Genomic DNA, 24,954 nt, shown 5'->3' with positions numbered 1-24,954 from the left:
GGAAATTTATGTACAGGTCATTTTTACACCTCACAGAATTTAATTAATTAGCAAGAAAAAAGTTTTGTGTTGGAGATGTAAATTAGAGAGTAAGGCGGATTGGTCTCATATGTTTTTTGATTGTGTAGTTCTTAAATCCTTTGTAAAAAATGTTTTTTTATTGCTTTTTAATGAACTATATTGATGTATTCTATCATTGTTAACATTTTCTTATCATATTTACTTTTATTCTTATGAGATAATCTGTAATGCATATGTGCAATGTGTACTATGTATTTGTATTTTTCTGGAGTTTTTTTCCCTAGGACTCCATTGAAAATGGACTCATTGTGGCCCAATGAGCTATCCTGGCAAACAACTGCAAATAAAATAAAATAAATTAAATTAAATCCTATTGGGATAATATAAAGTTTCCTTCAAGCTTTATTTTCGGAGAAGTTTGTTTTAGCAAAATATTTGATTCTGTTTAATACTCCAGTCTCTGATTGTGTAAAAAAATAAAGAAATATCCTTTGTTATGATCCATGTTGGCTGTTGCCAGAAAGTTTATAGCTAGAAATTGGAAGACAGATTTCTCCCGCTTTTAGAGAATTCAAGATATCCCAACTGCATTATGTCACTTGGAAATGATGACCATTAAGTCAAGATCCATCAGAATAACATCTTATAACCTGTGGTCTACATTAAAAGTCTTATTAGACAAGCAGTTACTGAACTTTCAAGAATAATTCAAATGTTTAAAAGATTTTTGTAAATTTTATCTAGTGGACCCCTTTGTAAATACTTTAGTTGTGTGTTTCTTGTTCTTTATATTGTCATTTAATTTCTATATTACATTTTATGCTAAAAGGGTGGCCATGGTGGTGCAGCGGTTAGCGTTGTCACTTCACAGCAAGAGGTTCTCTGGTTCGATCCTCAGCTGGGATGCCTTCTGTGCAAAGTCTGCATGTCCTCCTTGTGGTCGTGTGGGTTTCCTCCAGGTGCTCCAGTTTCCTTCCACATCCCAAAGACATGCTGTAGGTGCATTGGCTTTAGGTGTGAGTGTGTGCATGTGTCTGCCTTCTGTGGAAGGTTGGGTGCCAGGCTGGCAATTTGGCACCATAAAACTCCACTGCCAATCATGAGTGGACAGGTGATCCACTGTGGCAACCCCTAACTGGGAAAAGCCAGAAGAAGAAGATTACATGCTATGTTAATCATTATTTTCTTGTTAAAATTAAATAAAAACTTTAAAAGAAAAAGAAAAAAAAGAACAGTAATGCAGTATAATGCTCGCTTTTGAAGGAAATTTATCAGACACATGCAGCAGCTGGACAGACCACAGAGTTTTCTCATCACGATAACACAGGGCCTACTAACCATGACATCATATATGTGGGTAGATTAAAAGACGTCACTGTCAGCTGTCTGGTATTGCATTACATTGTAACTGTTAGTCTAAGCCTATTACTTTTGGTTTAAATGCTTGGTCCTCAGGCCAGTTGTCTTACATTAAGTATGTTTGTAGTCTACATTCTGGTGGGAGGAAAGGGTAGTCTCTACCCTTCTGAAATGGGAACTGCTGGTTGAATGCTTATTGTGGCTATTGTTCTAAGTCTCTTTGATATGGTTTAAGCACTTGGCCTCCAAACCAACTATTTTACATTAGGAAGGTTTGTGGTGTAGATTCTCGTGGCAGGGGAGGATAGCCTACATCCTTCTAAGCTGGAATTTGCTGGTTGAAAGCTTATTGTGCCTGTTATTCTGAAAGTGTTTTAGTTATGGTTTGAACACTAAGATTTCAGACCACTTAGTTCACACTAGGAAGGTTTGTTGTCTACACTCTTGCTGGAGTATTCTACTGAATTGCTGCTTTATTTAAACTGTTTGTTCTTCTGTTGTGATTGCCATTTTCTGCACTTTGGATTTCTAGTACTTCTGTATTTTATAACATAAGCTCAATTCAGGCTTGCTGAATCTAGACTGCTTGGTATCATTGGAGCACTAAAAACAGCCCTCTTATATTAAGAAGGCCCCGGCACCCTTGTGGCAGAACTGTGCAGCCAAGAACCCATCTAACTTGGGGATTACTAGAATAAGGCTTATTGTTGTCCTTTCCCTTTTATTACATTTCAAAATAGTTTAAGTTTGCTATTATTACTGTGTTGTATTTTGGTGTGTTTTCACTCAGTTTACCATAGCTGTCAGTGCTTGCTCTGCTGCCCTGTGAGCAACTCAGTTGTGCATTTTGAAACAATGATATGTTTGTAACCCTAGTCCTCCATAGAATAGACACATTTTGTTAGTCATACACCAAAACATGGGTCATCTAGCCCACTCCCCACTAGTTACTACAGTATATACCTTCCATAATGGATGAACAGTTTCTCACCATTTCTCCAGCCAGCCTGATTTACATGGGCATCCTGAGTCAACAGAGCAATTGCCTCATGTATACTGACAACCAGTTACTGCTAAAACAATCTAATACAACATGTGATAGCTGTATCTATACTATAATTTGGAATCAATTATCTCACATAACAACAAATCAGATATCAAACATATTGTCAGCACACACAATTCACCGCTTTTACATAAGCTCACAACACATAAATCCACATATGCGGAGGTACATGATCGAAACCTAAATAAAGTTCGGAGACCTTCTAAGCACATTGCACACCCAACAGAATCCACTACACATAATAATACACACACCAGTGTCTCAGCCAATAAGCCCCTCAGGCAAAACAACTCAAAAGCAAATGTCTTGCTCATAAGCAACTCCATAGTGAGATACACAGATGTCCCCCTCACCAGGCTGGACAAGGAGAAGGCCAAAATCAGCTGCCTGCCAAGTGCCAGGGTCCGTTAGATCATGCACACACTCAAGTCTCTCAAGAAGTACCATTATAACTCTGTCATAGTCCATGTTTAGTGAATGACTGAGGACATACCGCATTATACTATATGAAGGTGCTTGCCTCCCCATAGTGGCCTTTTTAGGCAATGTCAGAACAACTAAAGTCCTGTCCCAGTCTAAAAGACTTCACCACAGACAAACTGAAGATTATGCTGCTTAATGCAAAGAGTGTAAATCAGAAACTGCACTCACTGGAAGAACTCCTTACCTTGGAAGATTCCTATGTCAGTACAGTCAAAAGACATGGTTCAAGGATGCAGAAACACCCTAGCCATACAGGGGTACAGTGCCTTCCACACGTTCACACATCAAAATGAGCATGAAAGAATCAAAGGCGGATGTGTATACATCATCATTAAAGACAAATACACTGCAAGACCAGTCAAAGAGTATGACTCTGCAGAACTATTTCAAGTCCAACTAACTGTATGTAAATCCCCCTTCCATATCATTGACAGCTAGGTCCCCCACCATGAACCATGAGGACTACTCTGCCTACTTGGACCTAATTGAGTCACTCACTGGACAGCCAAACACCTAAGTCATGTCTGTCTTTAACTATCCTTCCATAGATTTGGAGTCATATATGTGCACAAAAATACTCACCCTAAAGTTACTGGACTTTGTTAATATACATGCACACATGCTATGTAAGAGATAGCCTGCACCCCAAAAAGGGATGTGAATGTCCTAGACTTAGTACTGACCAACATAGTGTTTTGTTTTTGGTCAGGTCAGATCACAATTCAGTCTCGTTTACATTCACAGTCATACCCGACACCCCCTCAACAACAGAAAGGATGAAGCATTTATCCAAAGCAAATTATAGGCACTTAACTGATGCCATAAAGAGTTGCAAGCCCCCTGCTACCATTGTCAACAAAGACTGCTATACAGAGGTGTACACAAATGTCCTATATAAACAGCTATACAAATGTATAGAGTCAGCTGAATGTGAACGGATCAAAACAAGCTCCTCACAGAAAACAAGCCACCCATGCTGGGCATCAAGCATGCATAGGTTATACAAGTGGAAGAAAGTAATGTCTAAGAACAAGATGGAAGTGACTCACCAGAGGAAGGACACCATCCACAGCTTGAACAAGGAAATTAGCTATCTTGGAAAGTCCTCTAAAGCCACATATAAACCTAAAGTAGCATCCCTAGCTAAAGATAATCAGGAGGCATTCTTTAGCTAAGTCAGAAATCTAAAAGTGAAGGTCTAGCTTTTTGCTGAGTTAGTAGTCGACAATACCACTCATACTGACCCTGAGGACATCTCCAACCTGCTAACAGAGATTTTGGGGCAAACTTCACCCCCTTCCCACCAGACATACCCTAAAGTATACCTGTCACTAGTTCTCTACCTAGTAACCTCTTATGAGCCTTAAGTGATGTCTGCCTGGGCTCCAGGCCAGTGTTTTATCTTGGCCTGGTAGGATAGTTGTATATGCAATAATCTGATATAGCTGATTACATCAGCATTGTCTGTTGAGCATATGGTGATAACAGTGTCCCGCATGCTGTTGTAAAAAGATGTCTGTAATGTCAAGTAACATCTGTCACACACACATACAGTTGACTGTACTAAAAACAGAACCCATACATATCTAAGTACACAGACTACAGAACACAGTACTATACACAAGCACCACAGCACATGTCTGATTTGTATATGTCTGCAGGTCAATGTATAGTGGATGACATTAACAGGCCAAGTGGGAGACAAGAGGTTGGGAGGGCTGCATGAAATGGATGTGCAGACTTCTGCAAGTATGAAAAGACTAGCAAGATATGCCATTGGAGAAGCAACTGTAGGATAGCCCATCTACTCTGCTGAGTAGAGACACACACATGCAGTTGACAGCAGTGAGAACAGAAGTCCTACCTTTCTAGGTATAGGGACTATAGACCTCAGTACCTTACGCAAGCACCAGAGCACACATCTGACTTTTATATGGATGCATGTGAACTTATGGTAGATGATATCAGCAGGCCATGTGGGGGACAACAGGTTATGAGGCCTGCATAGGCACATAGATTCATAGGTTAGTATGAGGCCATTAGCCTAACTGTAGAATGTGTCCTAGATGTGTAGAAGACTAGCTGCGTAAAAACAAGTACTCTTATTAAGCCTAGTCTGATGTTTGAGTTTAGTAGAGCAAGGTTGTCAGGACCACTGACAGGACCTGTCCTTGAGGAAGCACGTGATATTATATATTACACTTTGTGGTGTGGTTGATATATGTGTGTAAGAAATATTGAGCCCCCAGGGTTGTATTGCTTGCAGGGGTGGTCAACTCATGTATGCATTGTGAATATATGACTTACAATGAGAATGCTCCCTGAAAAATGGATCATGTGTACAGACGATTAGCTGAATTTGGACTGTCAGCTCCAGAGGGAGAGTTGACAACAACATAATCATGTTGTATACACAAATGGACCAAATTAAGTGTGTCAAGTAGACATGTTTGTGACATGAAGAACTATGTACAGGATATTTTTTTGGGGGGGGGACAGGTGCCCTTTTTCATTTGGTGAGAGAGAAGAATGTTGGGGAAGAGACATGGGTATGTCTGAGGCAGTTAAGTTGGCAAGGTGAGGTAGTATTTGCTGACAGACAGGACTTACAAGACAAGATACAGAGATGTTGAAGAACACAAGAGGTGGGTGTACACCATAGCTGGAATAAGGATGTAGACCTTGCAAACCCATGGATGTCAAGCTGGGTGAAAGTGAGAATCAAGTCCTCACCCACTGGACTGTCATCACTTTCACCTCATTGCACCGATGGCTGCAGTGTCTGATGTCTGCATCTCTTTGTGTAATTCAGTACAATGATGGGCAGCAGTGTCTCCATCTGGTGTAGCTGTGTGACCACTGTGCGGTGCAAAATCCTATGCACCATTCATGGCAGTTGTTCTTGGGTGATAAAATTGGTTACCTATTATATTCTCAAAAGCCGACAATGTTGAATCCGACATTGTCAACATGAGAATAATGAAAGTGCAGAACGTCGAACAGGTAAACAGAAATCTCCGTAAGGGGAGATTTCCATTTACTTCAATGTAGAGCGGTCTTGGAGTTGGTATTTTTAAGTAGCAGGGGGGTGGGGGTGTAGCCCCCCCATGTGGGGGGTGCAGGTGGCTTGCCCTCCTGCCTACACCTTTTAGATTTTCTTTTTTTTTTTATTTATTTTTTATGAACATTCAAAATTTTAATGGTTTGATCATTAAAGGTTGACATTTAGTGATTCAAACCATTACATTTTCGATGTTCTAATATAAATCTGATAAAATCACCCACTTTGCCACTGCTCCTGGAGAAAACCACAGGCCTGACCTCCAGGGCAGAAGTACCCGAGAGGCCAGGTAGTGCAGGGGCAGTACAAGGGGTGCTACCAGGTTACAGCTCAGATTTGTTTGGCATTGGTGCCATAGCCAGTGGAGTGGGGGCAGGTGGATCTCATGAGCCTGGCCTACCCAGAAGTGTGGTGGAAAGAAAGAAAAAAAAGAGAAAATAAGGGTTGGTGTGAGAGACTGCACAAGTTGTCTTATTTGCTTGCTTAGGTTGAGGAGGGTGGCCTTCCAGTTCTGTGTTCTCACTTTTCTATTTGTAGACAAGAAGCTTCTTTTGCTTACTGTATAATGTAGCAATGACAGATGTGTGTATGTCCAGGACAAGATAACAGTGTCCGACAGGCTGATGTAAAAGGCTCACTATAAAGTCCAGCAACAGCTCACACACACACACACACACACACACACACACACACACACACACACACACACACACACACACACACACACACACACATACACAAACACACACACACACACACACGCACTTGACTGCAGTGAGAATAGAACACCTACCTCTCTAAATACAGACTGCAGAACACAGTACTTAGCACACACACCACAGCACAAGCTGGATATTGTTAGGACTGCAGGTGAACTTTTAGGAGATGACATAGGCAGGCCTTATGGGAGACAAGAGTTTGGGAGGCCTGCTTGAAATGGATGTGTAGGCTTGTGCAAGTCTCAAAAAACTGTCAAGTCTTGCCATTGGAGAAGTAACTGTGGGACACACACTTCTGCTGTTCTGTGTAGACATACACACACCCAGTTGACTGCAGTGAAAATAGAACCCCTACCTAAGTACACAGACTACAGAACACAATACTTAATGCAAACACCACAGCACAAGCCCAATTTTGTCAGGACTCCAGGTGAACTTATAGTAGATATCTTCTGTGACCTACTATACAGAGGCACAGTCAACTAATCTAAGAAGGGTGGCGAAAGCCAAACACACTCTGGTTAGGCTTGTAAATGCCCTAGGGCAGATAGCCTAGTATCAACCTATGAACCTATGATGTCAACGGGCCATGTAGAAGACAAGAGGTTGGGAGGCCTGCATAGGTGCATTGCTTCATAGTGTCATCTGAGGATAGTAGTACAATAGCAGAAGGCTGTTTGGAAGCCTAGCTGTGTAACAAGTACCCTTATTGAACATAATTGGCTGTTTGAGTTTTGCAGAGCAAGGCTGTGAGCACCACCAAGTGGCCCTGTCTATGAGTGAGTACACAACATTATGTTTAATACTTTGTATTATGATTGATATATGTGTGGAACAAGTAATGAGACCACAGGGTTGTAGTACTTGTTTTGGATGGCTGGGGGGTACAAATGGATGTATTGTAAATATATGACATACAGTTATAGTGTGCCCTTAGTTTGCAATATTTCCACATATAGTTTTATGTCATACAAAGGAATTGGACAATAAACACATTTAATAAATATCATATATACAATTACATAGCACAACGAGCATTGGATTTGCACAATGGTTAACAAAATTTACGCATGCGAGATAGGCCTGTTTGCTTGCAGGGAAGCAGTGCTCAAATGTGAGATGCATTGCTAATGTTTGCTACTATACCCCGGTCCCATATGTACTCCAAGCCAGCTTTTCATGATGGCTAAGAGCATTAATTGAATGCACCTGTTTTCTGTTTTTTGGGTGTCTGCTTTCTAGGCAATCTGTTTTTTTCCCAGTTTCCACAATATCTTGCATTAGGCAAACAAGATAAATGTAGCCAAACTGTTTTTTGGGATGTGAAGCATTGTGCAAAAGTAGAATTAAAAGAAGAGGGAGGAAAAGATACTTAAACTAAGGCGCACATATGCAAAATCTGTGAAAGCACAGTAAAAATTGATAGTACGCATCACAAATGACTACATATGTCAGGATTTGAACCCTCACACCAATACAGCTTCAGAAAACAGGGAGGGATGCCTTAGTCCTCTTTACCACACAAACAGCTTTGCATCAATGATATTTAGTTATTCTTCACACAACCAACTGCATCAGAATGTATACTACTATCAAACCATCCATCGTGATTTGTGCATTTAATTCTCTTAGCTATATATGGACATAGAGCAGTTAGTGATCACACAAACTGTCATAATTATTCTTACAAATATACAGTTGTGTGTTACGCTTCTGTGTTTCTTGATCATTAATCAGTAATCTAACACATGCAGTGTGTAAGCCATTCTATATCATTGGCTTTAACATAAGTCACATACAAATATTTCAAGCATGGGCATTGATGCCCTTCTAGCTTGCCAATATACCAAAACACTTGTTCCCATAATAAGTATCCAGGATGTTCTTAAAAATATCTAAACTAATACTTGCTTTAATGTAATTCGGTAGTCTGTTCCATGCATCAGTTACTCTGTCAGAGAACCAATTAGTAAACTTCTCATTCCTAACGAGTCTTCTCCATAGGTTGTCTGATGATTCTCTAGTACTTTTTGTTAACCCCAAACATTCCCAGAGGTAGTTGCCACTAAAGGCCCTATATACATGGATAAGATCTCTTAAATATCTATAAGTGACACTGTACAAGTTCAGATATTTAAGTCTTTCATAATAACTTAACTTTTCACATCCATGGATACCCTTGGTATATTTCCATTGTACTCTTTCCAGTTTACTCATGCTTGTTTTTTATAGGGTTTCCATGTTGTTATTCCATATGCAAGTTTGGGTCTAATGTAACTAACAAACAATGACTTCATTATTTTTGATTTCCTAGACTTTTACCTATTTTTATACAACCTATATTCAAAAATTTATATAGGGGTTGGGAGGGTGGCCTAATCGTTAAGGTGTTTGCCTTGCAAACACAAGGTGCAGGGTTTGAGTCTCACAAGGGATAATTGGTGAGGCTTAAAATGGCTCACAAGGGCAGTTAGCTTAGTACTAATCTATGAATCTATAATTATCATTAACCAATTGGTTGATATGATTAGAAAAACTCATAGCTGACTCTACCCATATACCCAGGTCTTTAAATGAGTCTAGAGCTTCAATCACTCTGTGCTGTATTAAATATTCACCTTTCAATGTATGCCTACCAAAATCTCATAAGCTCAGTTTTTGATGTATTCATCAGCATATTATTCTCCTGTGCTCAAATAGTTACTTTAGTCAAGTTATTTTGCAGACATGCCTTATCTGTGACACATGTAATCAAAGTTTACCCAATTTCATGTCATCTGCATATAGACTGTAGAACACCTCAGATGAAAAAGTTAGATCTGAAATATACAATCTAAACAAGTAAGGGCCTAGGACAGAGCACTGTGGGACTCCCTGACTGTAACTAAGGATTTTGCCTGTCCAGTTGCTGTATGATACATGCCATGTCCTATTTGTAAGTCATGCAGCTATCCATCTTATCAAGAGTACATCAATACCTAGCTATACTAATTTATTGATCAGTGTTATGTGTATGACCCTGTCAAATGTTGAAGCTAAATCTATATAAATTGCACCACAGCACAATTTTTCATTCTTAGCTGTTATATTTTTATAGAACATCATGTTACAGGTGGTAATATATCTGTTTTCAACATATGCATGCTGATATATGGTTTCAAGTCCCAACCTATCCATTTTTGACAATAATGTATCCAATATTACCTTCTCCATTATTTTTCCACAATATGAAAGTAGACTTAAGAGTATGTATGACTCTGGGTTTGCCCTACTCCCCTTTCCCTTAAAACAGGTTTAATTAGCGCATGTCTCCAATCTTCAGGAATCTCCCCATATTTATATGACCTAGTGAATAATAGATATAATGATACTGTAAGTTCTTGCTGAAGTGTTCTCAGGTCATTGTTACTAATTCCGTCTTCTCTCTGTGCTTTGTTTGAATCCAGTTTGACATGTGAGAGGATATTAACTGGTAATAAAATTATATGCAGTTGGAAACAAATGAAGTCTGGGTTGGATGGCACAAACATGCACATACTGTTCTTTTGGGGGTAGCATAGCCGAGTTACTGTTATGGCAGGAGCAAGGGGAGACTCCTCTTTTGGGGGGAGACAAAGCTCAGTTAATTGTATACATGTGCATGAATTATACTGCAGGGCTCTATTGGATATATCTAGCCACTGGAACTGTGACTTCAGAAGTCCAAACACATGCTCTATGATGTTTGTAGTTTGTGTGTGTGCCTCATTATGGCATTCTTCCATGGGTGTGAGTGTGCGTGTGTGTGTGTGTGTGTGTGTGTGTGTGTGTGTGTGTGTGTGTGTGTGTGTGTGTGTGTGTGTGCGTACGTGTGTGTGTGTGTGTGTGTGTGTGTGTGTGTGTGTGTGTGTGTGTGTGTGTGTGTGTGTGTGTGATGGGTGTCATAAGCCACGTTACCAGGGCATAGCCAGAATCACCCAGTAAATGGCCATGTGGGATGCTGTGCACTACATGGTAAAACAGTTCCATATTGCTGGCCCTCTCATCAGAAGTACGGGAGAAAAACATGTGCTCACTGGCATGTATGAGCATAGCATCCAGAAATTAGTGGAGGGTCCTGGAGGCTGATCCCTGTGACACACACATCATGTCCCCAGTTGGTTGCTGTATGGTGCCAGTAGCTAATATTCTAAGGGCTACACATACCTTAGTTTCCACTAGGACGGGTTCCTCTCAATTGGCTCTGGCTCTGAGTTGAGGGTGGCAGAGCTCACAGAGTTCTTGTTATGTGTTCTTGTCCACCCTCTAGCTCTCTAAAAACTCTAACTCATGTAGCACTTGGAAAGTTACTGGGCCTGAACACTTTTCTCCTTCCCAGTCTAGGCCTATTTTCAGCAGCACCAGCAGCATTGGCTTCAGCCTCTAGCACATGCAGAAGTAGAATAGCTGCAGCAGCCCCTAGCATTGTGTCAGTTAAAATTTCCTTGTCTCTACTCCATTGGTATTGAAGGATAAAGGAAAAATTAGGGTGGAGGCTACATGGATACTTTATACTTTGTTGAATAGGTCCACCATGTTGGATTGGTTGATTAACATGTAATTCACCTGCTCATGCTATAACTAGCATCTATTAAACACACCTGTTGCTTGTTCATTAGTGCCCTCTGTGCATCGCCATGCACCTTCATGTACCTTCACATAAATAAGGTATGCATTGCAAAATTGATATTTCCTCCATTCTCCTGATATCACACAAACATGACCATAAAAAGTGAAGGAAAGGTTGCAAACCCTGTAGTTGAACCCAGGACTATTTATATTCCAGCCCTAATGCATACATGTGCTGCCACAGGAATAGTCACATAACAACACACAGAAACCTATCATTCATTCTTTTGGTTCTCGTGGTTGTGCTAAGCACTGTATTGTGCAAACAAAGGCAAAGTAAAAAAAAGGTAAATCGGACAGAGACCACACATTTTAACAACCAAATAATGAGGGTTACAAACACTATGGAAGTGCCTACATGAAGTGAACATCCTTACATGGTTACTCATTTTTGAGATTCAACAGTTCTAATGAGTTTTGACCTTATTTGCATCTTCACCATGCTGGCAGCCCAGAATCTGCAGGGAAACTGCTTGGTAGCCCAATGTTGTAACAGAGGAATACTGTAATCCATCAGCTACATCCTGCATATACTTACATTACAGTATAATATTCTGTTTCATGGAGGTTTACACATTTTAAGTCCTGCATTACTTACAAGGATATTCTTCATTTGGGGGTGGGGGAGCAAAGCTGCATTTATGTCATGACACTTAAAAAGGAATTATTATGATTGTTACACTGATTTCTACCCTGTATAATTAGGTCAGAATATGTGTGGTGTTATGTGTTAAGGGCAATTCTGCACAAATGTACAAGCTTTTACTTGCTCTTGTTTACATATAGACTCCTTTCTGTGGCTGTATTCAGAAAGTTTTGGAATACTCAGCCAGCCTGAACATGGCATCTACACAGTTCCTTTAGAAGTTGTTGAATCACTCCACCATGTTGATTTGCTTCATTAGTATAACGTTCAGGTACTTATGCTCTAATTTGCATTCCAGGAAAGTTTCAGTGTTTGCCGGTGAGTGCTCACTGCTGCCCACCACTACTTGGGAGTTTACTGAATCTAAAACTTTTTGCAGCTATGTGCACATCACACCACAATGTGCACATGGTCAAAATTATCACGAAACCTTTACTGAACCCCCCAAAATCTCCTGGTGTAAAACTTTTCATCTTTTTATCCATATTAAATGTTCATTGCTGAGCCTGTTGCATTTTCTAGCATTTTTTCTGGTAAAAGTAAATAAAATATGTTATTTATTTATTTATTTATTGACATAAGCACTTCATTGGAAAAAAAGCCATCATCAAATATAGGTAATTCTGTAACCGAGCAATGTCCATGACAATCTTGTTTCCAGTTTCACTTTTCATTTTCTTCATTCTGCTCATCAGTATTAATAAATTCTAATTTAATGGGCCATTAGGTAAAAGATGAAATAGTGTAATAACTGCATGGAGGAGTCTATTTCTTTTCATAAAATTTAAAAAATTCCACACCAGAGCAATAACTAGAGTGGGACAAAGGCCACAAGCTGAAATGTTGATGGGGTACATGTGCAATACAGAATCTATCTGTGATATTGCAAACAGTGCATTCATAATGTCAGTGTATCTTGCTTCATTTACCCTTTGTTCTTTTTATTTTTGGTCCCCAACTTTGAGTTGAGGAGGGCACCAATCTAGGAACTACATGTCATATATAAAGACACTATACAAGTACGGCAAGGGTGCAGAGCCAAAAAGGAAATCTCAACACAAAAGAAATGGCCAGCACTCCACTTTGGTGAATAATGATTAACAAATCATCAAAAACCTATAAAAGCTCCACAAAAAGGCAAATCAGTTTCAGCCAAAGCCTTCATTAGTGCCAGTATCTATAAAATAGTGAATTACCAGCACATATATAATGTCAACCCCCCCCCCAAGTAAAAATGACCTAATCATAATACATCATTTAAACCAGGAGGGAACAATGCCCCCAATTTAATAATCCAAGTTCTTTCTTTTTTATGAAACACTTCATGCTAACCCACCTTGCTTGTTCTCTTAAAGCAAATATAATTTATAGCAGTAAACTTAAAAGATGCTGTAGAATGTTTAAGTGTATGTTTATATAATGCATTTGCTGTTCTGTTATTTTTGATATCACTTAACTCATTACATCCGAATCACACCTCCAGGTGCATCTGCAGTTAACTTCTACTGACAACTCTAGGTGTCAAATATTATTTGATTATATTTGCATCAATAATTCCAAAAACATGCTATATACAAAGTTTTAAAAGAGTTCATCTTAAAGCTTACACAATGGCAAACACAACTGCATTAATATTTGACCTCTGTGTAGTGCAAGTAAATAGATATGAACTGTTGTTTTCATGAAATTAATTTATATAGATATAATTTTCACGTTTCTAAACATCTCAACAAGCAAGCAACAAAGACCGAACTCCTTAGCCTAATATGAAAGCTCTCAGCTAGATGAATAAAATTCTGCTGACAGTATGTGTGTAACTTGAGTGGTTACTGAGATATTGTAGGTTGTTTGCAAAATATTACAAATTTAATAGTTACCGTGTTTACTCTGACTTATAAAATTCCGTTTAAGACCTAGAACCTAAAGAATATTACCACTATAAAAATAGTTTGTGCAGAAGAGTTTGCCATTTATACTTCTTTAGTAACCTTTATGGTTTCAGAGATAAGAACATTTGTTTGAAATGTAAGAACATATTTTGATTTTGTCAAAAGTCTTAGGCTCCACCAAATGGAAGTTACAGTACAAACTTCCTGAGATCCATTAGAGTGAATGAGTTAAATGTTCCAAGATTCATACTTTAAATTACCTTGATGTTTGTCCCACATAGAATGCTGAACAACTGCATTTTACCAAATATATAACCCATTCAGAAATGTTCAAACATCAAATACCAAATATGCTAAATGTATTTGTAGATAAAAAATGTTTTTGTTTTCATAACAAAGTTACAAGCTGTACAGTGTCCACAAGGACAACAGCCAAATATTGGTACCCCCTCACTGGAATGTTGCACACTGGATTCAGAAATGGTTCAAAAAGTCCCCTATAGTTTTCCCATGTCTATATGTAAAAATAGAACGTGTTGGTAATGATCTGGCTAACCTGTTGTCAACTAAAAGTGTCCCCAAATGTTTATCAATCAAATTGCAAAAAGGCATACCCCCGGATTTCCTAATCTTCCGAGCAGGATTAATCTAGTCCTCCATGAAAGCAGCAGTTTAGGAGGAGGATGGCAGCGTGCCATGCATATTAATGAAGGTGCGCTGCCTGACCTCCTAATCCTACACAGAGCGTGGATGAGTGCAGGGGGCATGTCTGAGAGCAGAGCTCTCAGATTAAACATGCTCCTGCAAAGTAGAACAGCAGAAACTGTAAATAAATGAGTGAGACCACTCATAGGTGTCTGCATATCCCCACCAACAGTCCCCATGTGTACAACAGCAACAGTACATATAAATAAAACAAAGAAACACTTTTATTTTTTTTAAAACCCTGAGTACAGCTAACCGTAGGTGCATGGGTTTGCCCATCATTTAGCTATGGTTAAAGCAGCTGAAAAGGCTGAAGAGGATAACAAGGAATATATATGCAAATGAAGCAATACAGCAATAGTGTAGTGGTGAAAGCATCCGCCTAACAAACAGACATTCCCGGTTCAAGTCCCATCACAGCACATATCATTTTCCATGTGAAATCTGTATATGAACATATTTTTACATCTTTTTACTGTATAACCTACATAATAACATTTAAATGTGAACTGGAGTACTGCATTAAATGCATATGTGAAGTGTCAGTGTCATAATGAATAAGGCACTAGTAAGCAGGTTTAAGAAAAAATAAGCAGTGGTAAGCATATATAAGCAATAGTAAGCGTGTTTACATGGGGGTAAGCATTGCCTACACAGAGTAAGCAAGGTAGAAGCTAATTGAGTGTAAGAAACTGTAACTGGAGATTAGCAGTGCTTACTGTCACGCAAACCCACTTACAACTGCTTTAAAGTGCGTTAATCACTATCTGCCCAGCAACAAAATAAATTGCTTCTGCAAGGCTAGAACTCAGGATCCTGCATATGATAGTCACAGTAGTTAACCACTAAGCCATCATAACAATTGATATGAATGAGGTATCAGCAAACTAATCCTCACCACAGGAAAATCAACCAAATATGTGAAATGAATCTATGTACAGTGTGAAGTGGAATAACCTGCTGCATAACATAAATATGTGAACTGGAGTACTGCAGTAAGCATAGATGTGAGGTGTTATTGTAATAAAGTGTAGAAGTAGTAGAAGTGTAGAATCATGAATATCAGACACATATCGAACCTGTAATGAATAATAAATCACTGACAAAAGGCAAATATAGAGTTAATTAACTATTAAGCAATGCTAACCACAACACAGCGAAACTTAGTAAGAGTAAGCAATGTGTAGGAGAGCCAATCCAATCTGCCTAGTGGTATACCCCTTTAAGCACTGCCAACCTTAGGTAAGCAGGTGTGCCCATATCTTAGCTTTCTCAAACCCGGCCAATCACGGAAAAGTGTGGGTAATTGGCCATATTTAAACCACACAGGCAGGAATATGTCCCATATCTGGTTGTAGCTTCCTACTGCAGGCAGAATGGCTGGTGTGGGTGAAGGCACTCATTTTAGAGCAGAGCACTGGGGTATCCAGGAGTCAAAAATCATGGTATGGCTCCTGGTAAAACACCATGAGGAGAGACTACTGCAGGGCCAGTACCAGGGCTCGCAGTATAAAACTGAGGCCAGGGATAGTCTCACCTGTGACCTCACCAGTGCCACAGGTATCCCCTGAACTGGTGAGTAGGTCAGGTACCACCTTGCTGACCTGAAGTGGTGGAGGGGAGATGTACTGGAACAGTGGATCCAGGAGTCTCTGCAGATGGCTAATGCCCCAGTACTGAGTAAGTACTCATTCTACTAAGTAGTTAAGATTTGCCTAGCTTGTGTATACTATGGATAGGTATGGCTAAATATCACTGTATTTGTCTGACAGCTGCAGATGAGTGGGCTGCTAACCAGCAAGTCATGATGCTAGGTTGCAAAGGCTGCTTCGCAAGGCAGGTTAGTAATTAGTCTGCATGTACTGTCATAACAAATAAATATAAGAGCCTTAGAAAGTGTTGTGCCAGAAGAAATAAATTTGTAATAGTCTGTGAATAAAGGCATAACCCCTGGAGTGCTTCTGTTTACTCTTCTGTCATATGTTGGTGAACTGTTGTATACTATAAATAGTACTGTTGTATTTTAAGTAGTGTCACCCACACTGTGATATGCAGATAAAATGTGTATGAAGTCCTGCATAACAATGTTGGAAGTGCCAGAAGGTCAGTCATATTGTACAAGTGAGGGAGACTGATATAGAAAACAGTAGAAAGCTTTAAGTCAGTTCCCTAATAGCACAATGACTGTGATGTTAGCTATAATATTTTGTCACACACAGCAGGGGTTTGAATCCTGGGAGTGCTACTAAGTTGTATGCATAATCATACCCCACAACTGTGCAGATTTTGTTACAATGCTCAGATAGAAAGCTGTATGCATAATTACACCCAACAACTGTACAGAATTTGCTAGAATTTTCAAATTGAAAGTTGTATGCATATTCATACACCACAACTGTTCCAATCTGTCCAGCATGTCCAGATAAATAGCCCATATCATCAGCCTGGTACCTCGTCCCCCTGACAAATCAATGTGATGATCCAAGAAATGTAGGCAGCCATTAATGACATATAACTGATAGTCAGACGTGTACATAGTCAGAGAATGTATATGAAAACAAACCTGTCATTCTAGCACCTCAACCAAAGTGTATGACAGCAATTCTCAACATATGTTGCATTAACACCTGCATCTTGTCACGCCTGAATGTAAGACACAGGTCATGTATATAATAATTTGTAAACATACTAGTGTACAATATAAGGCCATTGGGTAGTGTAATAATACATGTAAGGGAAAGATCACTGCAGTGACTAAGAATGCTGTGAAAATTACAAGGATATATTAGTTGTTAATTGAACTCTCTCTCTCACCTCTACCATATGTGCAAAATAACCCAATGACACTCCTCAACTGGTATGTGTACACTCCAACCTTTTGTTGGTACATATGTCCTAATGGTTAATAAATATTCACATTTGTTTCTATGCATGTGCCATGTTAAAATACACCCATATTGGTGGCCTGTTGCCATCAATGAAACCTGCATGCTCTTGTAATGGCCACTGTTGTTCCATATATGCATGTGTTCTGTTTGCTCTACAACTGTGTTAAATCTGGTGATTTGGGTTAATGGGAATACCTATGCATGCTGTTATAACCAATCTTGAATGCTGTTGACTGTTACTAACCCATATCTGTCATAAACCTGCGGCAACACAGCTCGTATGGGAAGGCCGGTCCCAGCGGACCCACCTGTCCCACCTCAGCTGGCCATGGCACAGGGCACTAGCACATCTGGGGCCCAACCTGGGACCTCCTCCTCTGTGGGCCGTACGTCACCTTCAGGTGGAAGCGGTGCAGGGGATGGGGCTTGCCCCCCTCAGAGCGGACGCTGAAGGGAACCTGACACCCATCAACAGGTCTAGGCCATGGTGTGTAGGGAGCTCGATCTGGAGTATCGAGACTGGCTACGCCAGCTTGAGGGCAGAGTGGTGCAATTAGAGGGTGAGCCTGCCCCTCCTACACAGCCCCCAGCACAGCCACCTTTGGAGCCGTGAAGGTGCAGTGGTGACTGCCCATGGGTGGGGACCTCAGTCCCACTGTTTCCAGTTGGGGGCTCATGGGCTTGCCTCTTCCAAGCACCCCTCCCCGTCCAAGGTGTTTACCCCCCATATGTGTCATATACCACCCCTATATGTGTCTTGTTTGTCTTGTCTGTTAACCTACCCAAACTACCTCCCCAAATATACCTACTACCCCTCCTCAACATCCCATTCTCACCTAAAAAAAAAGGGCAATCTGTTTCCACAAAAAGATCTCGCCCCATACATAGCTGTCCATTTTGCACACGTGTCCACTGAACACATGTAATGTGGTCTAATTGGCATCACAATGAATTATTGTTGTCCTCACCCCTCTCCCAGGGGTTCAAGTGTCCAAATCTACCTCCAAATACAGTGTATATGCACAGCTGTTGCTGTAGAAGAAATGGGCAGCTATGGACCTTCCCTACACCCTTCCTGCACATCCCTAGCTATTTTCCCTACTGTCTTTCCCTCTTTGTGCCCCTTTTTTCACCACTTTCCTATCAGCCCCCTTTTCTTTTCTTTTAAAGAAATTAGCGTGGGGGTAAGCGGGAGTAAGCACTTTTAAGCAGCAGTAAGCAGGATAATGCCTGTTTGCACGGGTGTAAGCAATGCCTACACAGATTAAGCAATGTAGAAGCTAACTGAGTGTAAGAACCTGTGACTGGAGGTTAGCAGTGCTTACCGTCACGCAAACCTACTTACAAGTGCTTTAAAGTGCCTTAATCACTGTGTATCCAACGGGCCATGTCCTGGCCAGCAACAAAATAAACAGCTTTTGCAAGGCTCAAACCAAGATCCCTACATACCATAGACAAAGTGACTTACCACTAAACCATGGCAAATACAAAAATATTTGGTGTTTTCAGAAACATATCATCCAGTCCAGTCATGCTACTGTACAGAAAATGTATATCAACATCTAGATGTATGTGTGTGTAAATATATTAATATCGAAACAGACACAACATATCTAGATATGTATATATGTATATATATATATATATATATATATATATATATATATATATATATATTAAATTCTAAAACTATATACATATATATATATATATATCAATATATATGCACATATATACATGCATATGCCTAAATTGACACATATATGTGTCTACACCTATATGTCTACAAATATGCAGCACATAACATATGTGTATGCAGATATATATCTATGTAGGTATATACGGACATAGTTATATATATGTTAGCAGATATATATATATATATATATATATATATATATATATATATATATATATATATATCACTACACAGATCTCAGTAATGTACAAACATCCAAAGAATGTCCAGGTTATGTCATGATATATAACCCCTACTGTACATGACATGTGGCAATCTGATATATCACTGGCTTGTTATCAGATATGATGACACTATTTATGGTGTACAGCACATATGCACCACTGCATGCATGACATATGTACAATGGTTGACAGAGGTGTGGCTGACAGCACATACACAGGGCCAGTATAGACATGTTGCTTTGATAACCTCATACATTTACCATTGTAACAGGGTTGGTTGCAACATATGTCCTGTGAGGGATATGAAGTCAGTAATTGTCATAGCCTTCACCATCTACAGACTACAATCCTCACACTACCTTCTGCATTCCACAGATAGACGCGTTGCGGCTAACACATTATGCCAAAGGCACAACACTGCCCAGTCTGCAGATGACCCTGCAGATAGGGATTCCTCATATACATGGAACTGACATGGGAGGTATTGCGACATGTATGACAGGCATATCCAGACAAACATCGTTAAACCAACATTACTCCAAATGCAGTATAGCAGCACTTACAGTCTGTAGTCAGGTCAGGTACCCCCCCTCCTGTTCATTGCCCTCTTTCCACAGTGTCTGTTGTTAGAGGTAAATCCCTAATCCATCTGAGATGCTGTTTGCCAAACAGCAGATCTAGTTCCTGCTCACAGTGACTGAAAAAGACCAACACCACCATGATGTTCCTAGGTATTAGAGTGTGTTTCTATACATTTGGCTATGGGAATGTTACCACAGCTGTTCCACATTCAATCAGCCAGGGGAGGGCTGCAATTCGTGCAGAGGCCATCAGCTGATCATGAGCATCACTTAAATTACACATGCTGCTGCCAAAGCAAAGCAGGTGTGGTCCTCCACATCCACCAGAGAGGGGGTGGGGGAGGCAGACAGAGGCAAATACATGTCAGGGAGGGGTGGGGACATAAAACTGAAGTATGTTTGTATCACAAACCTACCAGCACAGGGTACCAAACCCCGACAACTATGTAGTGCTATCATTGTTTGATACAGTTATTGGATGCGCCACATGGGTTACCTGGTGTGGAGCACTCAGAACATATATGTGATGGTGAGTGACATCTGCAACAGGGATACTGTAGATATACAGTAGGTGACGTACACATGCCTGTCTGCATGAACAGGTGCCAATGTCAACATGGGCACACTCACACAAGGACGCACACGCATTGACACACTTGGCAGGGCCAGGAATGCAACCCATCACTAGTGGGATTGCCACAATGCATCAATGTGCAGGTATCACATGCACCACACGGGTCATAACGGAGGTCGTATGGGCAAATAGTATGAGTAGTTGTCAGACATCATGCAGCATGCTTCAGTATGCCCTGGGGGGTTGTAATGAGTGTGGATGTGGACATACACACCATACGACACACACACGAGCACACAGGGTGCCAGTTCTGACATGCATGGGTGCATGCCTGCATGGGTGTGTGGTGGTCAACTGTGCCAGCAGGCTATACAAGGGTAGGCGATGGGTATAACTTGGCATCAGGCCACATGACAATGGTCTGCATTGTGGCTCAGGCCTTTAGTTTCTTCATTTGCCCAAACAGGTGCGTATTGCATCCACCATCCAGTCACCTGGGTGACTGTCTGTGGCCAATGCTGTGCCATGTATGTGTTCCTTAGTCCATGACATGGGTGGTGTCTGGGATGTGCACACCTCCCACATGCATGTATAGTGACATGTGCTACTGTACCTAGGGTGTCTGGCCCATGTTGTGAGCACAGATTATCATCAGATGTGCCAGTCTTGCCCACCTGTGGCAGGAACTGGTAATGGGCAGTTGGTTTACCCTGCTCTCTGATTGATAGCATGCTAACAGCATTCACTAATGTCAGTGTCATCTGTCCATAAAGAGCATGTTGTCAGGCATGGTATGTCCATTGTGAGTCACATGTGAAGGCACCATAGGTGGTGCAGGTGTCCATTGGGGAACATGGTGGAGGTGCATGGTCTGCATGTACATGCATATTGGACAGATGGACAGGGTGACATGCCCTCTGTAGCCCACTGCTATCACTGCATAGTTACAATGGCCAATATACAGTATACTATCAACATATTGGCTGTTGTCTAGGCATGTGTGTGTGTATGCCACATGGGTTGAGTGTGTGGTCTGGGTAATAGTGGGGTTGCTAACTGTGATTGGCTGGCCTTGATGTCACATGTATGGGTATGGCTTTGCACCCCAGCCTCTCCGCTAATTTACATCTGTTATCCCTGTATTGTTGAAATTGTGAAATATAGTAGGGCCACCATAAAAGAAATAAGCAAAATCCCTTTTACATTGCCCACACTCACAACCACCTCTACACAGGATACCAGTTACAAACACAACCCTGTCATGTCTGGGAGTTAAACCCCTACCTAATTAGTTTATTACACTACAGCACTATGCAGTTATAGCACCCACTATGGACATTACTTAAGTACTTCTTCCCCAAAGGTGTATTTCACAATGAATGACATCAGCAGGATTACCAAAGAAGGGCATTTCAACTGTACTGTGAGTGACTAGCCTAAAATGCATTGCTCCCTACACAGACAGTGAGACACACACAAAACATCCACAACTGACATGTGTGGGTATTGAACCCATGACAAAGGTCTATATTATATTACGGCATGGAGCAGTTATAGGTCACACCACAGAACTTTTTCCGCAATGCTGTATTTCGCAATGAATGACATCAGCAAGATTGCCAAAGTAGGGCATTTGAAATGTACTGCGAGTGAGTAGCCTATAATGCATTGCTCCATACACAGACATTGGAACACACACAAAACATCCAGAACTGCCATGGGTGGAGATGGAACCCTACCACAGCTCTAAATCACACTACAGCAGTACACAGTTACAGGATGCACTACAGAGATTATTGAGCTACAACTTTCTCAGAGGTGTATTTCTAGGTGACTGACATCAGCAGCCTTATCAAAGTTGAGTATATGAATTCTAAGGAGTCTGAGTACCCTAAAAAGCATTGTTCTCAATTCAGTCAAACACAGAGACACAGTTGCCAAGTCTGGGGTTAGAACATCTACCTAACTGCATTATCACACTACAGCAGTACGCAGTTACAGGACACACTACGGAGATTACAGGGATGCACTCTTCCCAGAGGTGTATGTCTAGGTGAGTGACATCAGCAGCCTTGCCAAAGTTGAGTATATTAATTGTACAGAGTGTGACTAACCTAAAAAGCATTGCTCTCTTCTCAGTCAGACACACACAAACAAAGTTCACAAGTCTGGGGTTAGAACACCAACTTAACTACCTTATCACACTACAGCAGTATGCAGTTACAAGATGCACTATGGAGATTACTGGATTACGATTTTCCCAGAGGTGTATTTCTAAGTGAGTGACATCAGCAGCCTTGCCAAAGGTGAGTATATGATTTGTATGGAGTATGAGTAGCCTAAAAAGCATTTCTCTTTACTCAGTCTGACACACACAGATTCTAAGTCTGGGCTTAGAACACTTACCTAAGTGCTTTATCACACTACAGTAGTACGCAGTTACAGGACGCACTATGGAGATTACTGGGTTATGATTGTCCCAGAGGTATATTTCTAGATGAGTGACATCAGCAGCCTTGCCAAAGTTGAGTATATGATTTGTACAGAGTGTGAGTAGCCTAAAAAGCATTGTTTTCTACTCAGTCAGACACACACAGTTATCAGACCTAGGGTTAGAACAACTATTTTATCACACTACAGCAGTACATAGTTACAGGATGCGCTACAGAGATTACTGAGCTATAACTTTCCCAGAGGTGTATTTCTAGGTGAGTGACATCAGCAGCCTTGCCAAAGTTGAGTATATGAATTGTACGGAGTGTGAGTAGCCTAAAAAGCATTTCTCTCTACGCAGTCAGAGACAGACAGACACACACACAATTGCCAAATCTGGGGTTAGAATTACTACCTAACTAGTTTATCACTACAGCAGTACACAGTTATGGGACGCACCATGGAGATTACAGAGCTAAAGCTCTCTCAAAGGTGTATTTCACATTGGATGACCTCAGCAGGCTTGTCATAGTACTGCTATGGGGAGGGCGGTGTGTGCATGGGCCATAACCCATTCATGTAGAGGTTGACATGTCACATGCGGGCACACACGGGGTCATATGTCACAGGTACATGTATACAGCTACTAGATGACTACTTACTTGTACAGTCATGTTGCACAGCTGGCACGTGCACCACATAGTCTGTCATGCTGACAGATACTGGTGGCTAGTATCTGCAGTGAGTGACATCTGCACCTCATGTGTTTGGGGCCCTTTGGCTGTGTGCTGGGTGGGACAGGCCCAGATAGTTCCTTATCACAGTCACCCTTTTCCACACATCTATGTCCATCTACCTTTGGCTTATTAAAGTGTGTTGTCCTTACATATGTGTCTGTATTCCTATCCACTGCGTGTGTAAGGCAGGAGTGGTGCATCCTGATATGTGTCTGCACTAAGAACTGCGACTGCCAGATATCTCTGGTCCACGGATGTTTGCAGACATGGCCTTCATGTGTTTAAGTGTGTGAGCTTGCTCAGTATGACCTTTCAGTATGTTGTTGACTGACATTGCCTTCATTCCTCTAAATGTGTGTGCATGCCCAGTATGGCCATCTGTATTGCATGTGCGGATCAAGTCCAGGTAGTTTGCACTGTGGTGCTGACCTTTGTGTTGTACCCCAACAGGGGGCATGCTGTGTCTGCAGGTTATCCATCGGTCATTTGGCATTGACTGTTGCTACATTCCTGCATAGTGAGAGGGGACACCTGACTGTTTCTACATTTTTACACAGGAGTGGGGGGCACACCTGACTGTTGCTATAAGTGTACGTAGGATGGGGGAGCACACCTGACACTTGTACACATTTGCTAGGACTGTACTGGTATGCCAGGTACACCATTTTAGTCTGTAGTCTTACCTATCATGCTGGCTAGAGGCATACCAGTGGACTACAGATCTTAGCTTTAATTACCTACATATTAGTTTCTGACATCCTAGCCTTCACAACTTACATCCAACTGCCTGGCCTGCTGTAGCCTATCTGTGTAGGTCTGGGGGACGGGTTACCCATAGGGCTCATTCAGAGGCCATAGTACAGCATTAGTTTGTGTTTGTCTACACCTGTCCTGCTGGCTGAGACTGTTGTTGAGTATGTGAACCTTTCTGACTGGCATGTGTTGGTCTTATGGACACACATGTCACTCAGCCCATTTCCTGCAGTAGGTTTTGTCACCCATTGTAGTACTGGCTACTATGCATAGCCGGCTTTAGGCATAGGCCAACTAGGTGGCCGCTTAGGGCACCACTCTAGCAGGAGCACTTTTCCAGTATTTATTTGGTGTAGGTAGACCAGGATGGGGGCACCAGGTGTTGTAGTAGGGGGTGCCATGGATCCTTTTTGCATAGGGCATCAGTTGACCTAAAGCTGCTCCTGCTACTATGGTGACTCCAGTATGT

This window comes from Protopterus annectens, chromosome 10.part0 (genome assembly GCF_019279795.1).
Source record: "Protopterus annectens isolate FY-2018-M chromosome 10.part0, PAN1.0, whole genome shotgun sequence".
Taxonomy (NCBI): Eukaryota; Metazoa; Chordata; order Ceratodontiformes; family Protopteridae; genus Protopterus; species Protopterus annectens.
Note: the sequence above shows the minus strand (reverse complement) of the source record.